Source organism: Durio zibethinus, unplaced genomic scaffold (genome assembly GCF_047325235.1).
Source record: "Durio zibethinus cultivar Kanyao isolate XHJ-2024 unplaced genomic scaffold, ASM4732523v1 HiC_scaffold_404, whole genome shotgun sequence".
NCBI classification, from domain to species: Eukaryota; Viridiplantae; Streptophyta; class Magnoliopsida; order Malvales; family Malvaceae; genus Durio; species Durio zibethinus.
Window position 1 is genome coordinate 572,501 of NW_028323027.1, and position 5,000 is coordinate 577,500.

Consider the following 5,000-nt stretch of genomic DNA (forward strand, 5'->3'; position numbering starts at 1 on the left):
GTGCTCGAGGCAACCGCCCGCACCAAGGCTCAGCATGTGCCGATTGTGATCGAGGCAACAACCCACACCAGGGCCCAGCTTGTGCCGATGGCGGTCGAGGCAAGTGCCCGTACCGAAGGGCAGCCTATGCCGATGATGGTCGATGCATGTGCCATCACCATGCGTCATCATGTGCCATTGATGGTCGAGGCCTTGGCCGAAGTTCGATTTTGAGCCACGGTGCCCATGCTTGGCTCCAGCATGTGCTGGTGCCGCATTTTTTTCACTCGGGACAGCATCGCCGGAGCATCGCCGGAGCACCGCCGGAGAACCTGACCGGCGGCATTGGGGTTCCGGCGATTGGGAGGGGGGCCGGGGGGGTGTGCGCACATGATGTGCGATGGGTGCTGGTACTTGGCCTTGTGTTGGCCCCCTATCCCTCATCAAACCTCTGAGAATTCACACCCCCTTAAAGAGCATTTGAGATTTTACAGGTTTGCTACCAGTAGCCGTTAAAGTGTCTGAAATGGGGACACTTTTTTCAAACGGTCACAAAATCTTCTATACTTCGAGTTTTTAGCTGAATTTTTTTGTGCATGCCAACAAAAATAGAAGGATCATGCCTACAAAATTTGGGGCCAAAAATCCTTATAAAAAAATTTTAAAAAATCCCGAACCGCAAAAAGTTTCGAAAATCGTGAAAAATAGAAAACGAGTCATCTTCCAACGAAACTTCACGTGAAGGCTTAGGGGACCATTGTATGAATTTACAAGCCATAAAAATGGCATTGGCACGGCAGAAATTTGAAGATGTGCCTAAACCCACCAGGGCCCAGCGTGTGCCGATGGTGCTCGAGGCAACCGCCCGCACCAGGGCCCAGCGTGTGCCGATGGTGCTCGAGGCAAGCGCCCGCACCAGGGCCCAGCGTGTGCCGATGGTGGTCGAGGCAACCGCCCGCACCAGGGCCGATAGTGTGCCGATGGTGCTCGAGGCAACCTGTCGCACCAGGGCCCAGCGTGTGCCGATGGTGATCGAGGCAACCTGCCGCACCAGGGCCCAGCGTGTGCCGATGGTGGTCGAGGCAAGCGCCCGCACCAGCGCCCAGCGTGTGCCGATGGTGCTCGAGGCAACCGACCGCACCAGGGCCCAGCGTGTGCCGATGGTGCTCGAGGCAACCTGCCGCACCAGGGCCCATCGTGTGCCGATGGTGCTCGAGGCAACCTGCCGCACCAGGGCCCAGCGTGTGCCGATGGTGCTCGAGGCAAGCGCCCGCACCAGGGCCCAGCGTGTGCCGATGGTGGTCGAGGCAACCGCCCGCACCAGGGCCCAGCGTGTGCCGATGGTGCTCGAGGCAACCTGCCGCACCAGGGCCGAGCGTGTGCCGATGGTGGTCGAGGCAAGCGCCCGCACCAGGGCCCAGCGTGTGCCGATGGTGGTCGAGGCAACCTGCCGCACCAGGGCCCAGCGTGTGCCGATGGTGGTCGAGGCAACCGACCGCACCAGGGCCGAGCGTGTGCCGATGGTGCTCGAGGCAAGCGCCCGCACCAGGGCCCAGCGTGTGCCGATGGTGCTCGAGGCAACCGACCGCACCAGGGCCGAGCGTGTGCTGATGGTGGCCGAGGCAAGCGCCCGCACCAGGGCCCAGCGTGTGCCGATGGTGGTCGAGGCAACCTGCCGCACCAGGGCCCAGCGTGTGCCGATGGTGCTCGAGGCAACCGACCGCACCAGGGCCGAGCGTGTGCCGATGGTGCTCGAGGCAAGCGCCCGCACCAGGGCCCAGCGTGTGCCGATGGTGGTCGAGGCAACCTGCCGCACCAGGGCCCAGCGTGTGCCGATGGTGCTCGAGGCAACCTGCCGCACCAGGGCCCAGCGTGTGCCGATGGTGGTCGAGGCAAGCGCCCGCACCAGGGCCCAGCGTGTGCCGATGGTGGTCGAGGCAACCTGCCGCACCAGGGCCCAGCGTGTGCCGATGGTGCTCGAGGCAACCGACCGCACCAGGGCAGAGCGTGTGCCGATGGTGGTCGAGGCAAGCGCCCGCACCAGGGCCCAGCGTGTGCCGATGGTGGTCGAGGCTGCCGATGGTGGTCGAGGCAACCTGCCGCACCAGGGCCCAACGTGTGCCGATGGTGCTCGAGGCAACCGACCGCACCAGGGCCGAGCGTGTGCCGATGGTGCTCGAGGCAAGCTGCCGCACCAGGGCCCAGCGTGTGCCGATGGTGGTCGAGGCAACCGCCCGTACCAGGGCCCAGCGTGTGCCGATGGTGATCGAGGCAACCGACCGCACCAGGGCCCAGCGTGTGCCGATGGTGCTCGAGGCAACCTGCCGCACCAGGGCCCAGCGTGTGCCGATGGTGGTCGAGGGAACCTGCCGCACCAGGGCCCAGCGTGTGCCGATGGTGGTCGAGGCAAGCGCCCGCACCAGGGCCCAGCGTGTGCCGATGGTCGTCGAGGCAACCGACCGCACCAGGGCCCAGCGTGTGCCGATGGTGCTCGAGGCAACCTGCCGCACCAGGGCCCAGCGTGTGCCGATGGTGGTCGAGGCAAGCGCCCGCACCAGGGCCCAGCGTGTGCCGATGGTGGTCGAGGCAACCTGCCGCACCAGGGCCCAGCGTGTGCCGATGGTGCTCGAGGCAACCGACCGCACCAGGGCCGAGCGTGTGCCGATGGTGGTCGAGGCAAGCGCCCGCACCAGGGCCCAGCGTGTGCCGATGGTGGTCGAGGCAACCGCCCGCACCAGGGCCCAGCGTGTGCCGATGGTGGTCGAGGCAACCGCCCGCACCAGGGCCCAGCGTGTGCCGATGGTGGTCGAGGCAACCTGCCGCACCAGGGCCCAGCGTGTGCCGATGGTGCTCGAGGCAACCTGCCGCACCAGGGCCCAGCGTGTGCCGATGGTGGTCGAGGGAACCTGCCGCACCAGGGCCCAGCGTGTGCCGATGGTGGTCGAGGCAAGCGCCCGCACCAGGGCCCAGCGTGTGCCGATGGTGCTCGAGGCAACCGACCGCACCAGGGCCCAGCGTGTGCCGATGGTGCTCGAGGCAACCTGCCGCACCAGGGCCCAGCGTGTGCCGATGGTGGTCGAGGCAAGCGCCCGCACCAGGGCCCAGCGTGTGCCGATGGTGGTCGAGGCAAGCGCCCGCACCAGGGCCCAGCGTGTGCCGATGGTGCTCGAGGCAACCGACCGCACCAGGGCCGAGCGTGTGCCGATGGTGGTCGAGGCAACCGCCCGCACCAGGGCCCAGCGTGTGCCGATGGTGGTCGAGGCAACCGCCCGCACCAGGGCCCAGCGTGTGCCGATGGTGATCGAGGCAACCGACCGCACCAGGGCCCAGCGTGTGCCGATGGTGCTCGAGGCAACCTGCCGCACCAGGGCCCAGCGTGTGCCGATGGTGGTCGAGGGAACCTGCCGCACCAGGGCCCAGCGTGTGCCGATGGTGGTCGAGGCAAGCGCCCGCACCAGGGCCCAGCGTGTGCCGATGGTGCTCGAGGCAACCGACCGCACCAGGGCCCAGCGTGTGCCGATGGTGCTCGAGGCAACCTGCCGCACCAGGGCCCAGCGTGTGCCGATGGTGGTCGAGGCAAGCGCCCGCACCAGGGCCCAGCGTGTGCCGATGGTGGTCGAGGCAAGCGCCCGCACCAGGGCCCAGCGTGTGCCGATGGTGCTCGAGGCAACCGACCGCACCAGGGCCGAGCGTGTGCCGATGGTGGTCGAGGCAAGCGCCCGCACCAGGGCCCAGCGTGTGCCGATGGTGGTCGAGGCAAGCGCCCGCACCAGGGCCCAACGTGTGCCAATGGTGCTGGGGGCAACCGCCCGCACCAGGGCCCAGCGTGTGCCGATGGTGATCGAGGCAACCGCCCGCACCAAGGCCCAGCGTGTGCCGATGGTGGTCGAGGCAAGCGCCCGCACCAGTGCCCAGCGTGTGCCGATGGTGGTCGAGGCAAGCGCCCGCACCAGGGCCCAGCTTTTCCCGATGGTGATCGAGGCAACCGGCCGCTCCAGGGCCCAGCGTGTGCCGATGGTTATCGGGCCAACCGGCCGCACCAGGGCCCAGGGTCTGCGGATGGTGCTCGAGGCAACCGCCCGCACCAAGGCTCAGCATGTGCCGCTGGTGATCGAGGCAACAACCCACACCAGGGCCCAGCTTGTGCCGATGGCGGTCGAGGCAAGTGCCCGTACCGAAGGGCAGCCTATGCCGATGATGGTCGATGCATGTGCCATCACCATGCGTCATCATGTGCCATTGATGGTCGAGGCCTTGGCCGAAGTTCGATTTTGAGCCACGGTGCCCATGCTTGGCTCCAGCATGTGCTGGTGCCGCATTTTTTTCACTCGGGACAGCATCGCCGGAGCGTCGCCGGAGCATCGCCGGAGCATCGCCGGAGTACCGCCGGAGAACCTGACCGGCGGCATTGGGGTTCCGGCGATTGGGAGGGGGGCCGGGGGGGTGTGCGCACATGACGTGCGATGGGTGCTGGTGCTTGGCCCTTGTGTTGGCCCCCTATCCCTCATCAAACCTCTGAGAACTCACACCCCCTTAAAGAGCGTTTGAGATTTTACAGGTTTGCTGCCAGTAGCCGTTGAAGTGTCTGAAACGGGAACACTTTTTTCAAACGGTCGCGAAATCTTCTCCGCTTCGAGTTTTTAGCTGAATTTTTTTGTGCATGCCAACAAAAATAGAAGGATCACGTCCACAAAATTTGGGGCCAAAACTCCTTCTAAAAAAATTCTAAAAAATCCCTAACCGCAAAAAGTTTCGAAAATCGTGAAAAATAGAAAACGAGTCATCTTGCAACGAAACTTCACGTGAAGGCTTAGGGGACCATTGTATGAATTTACAAGCCATAAAAATGGCATTGGCACGGCAGAAATTTGAAGATGTGCCTAAACCCACCTACCACCCGATCGATCCCCGGCTTGCGCATCCTGCCTCTCCGGCCGGTTGAGCGCCCGCACGCTCGTTCCGTGGGTTGACTTAGGCATACGGAGCTCATTCCATGTCTAAGCCCCAGTCGGACCGAGGGT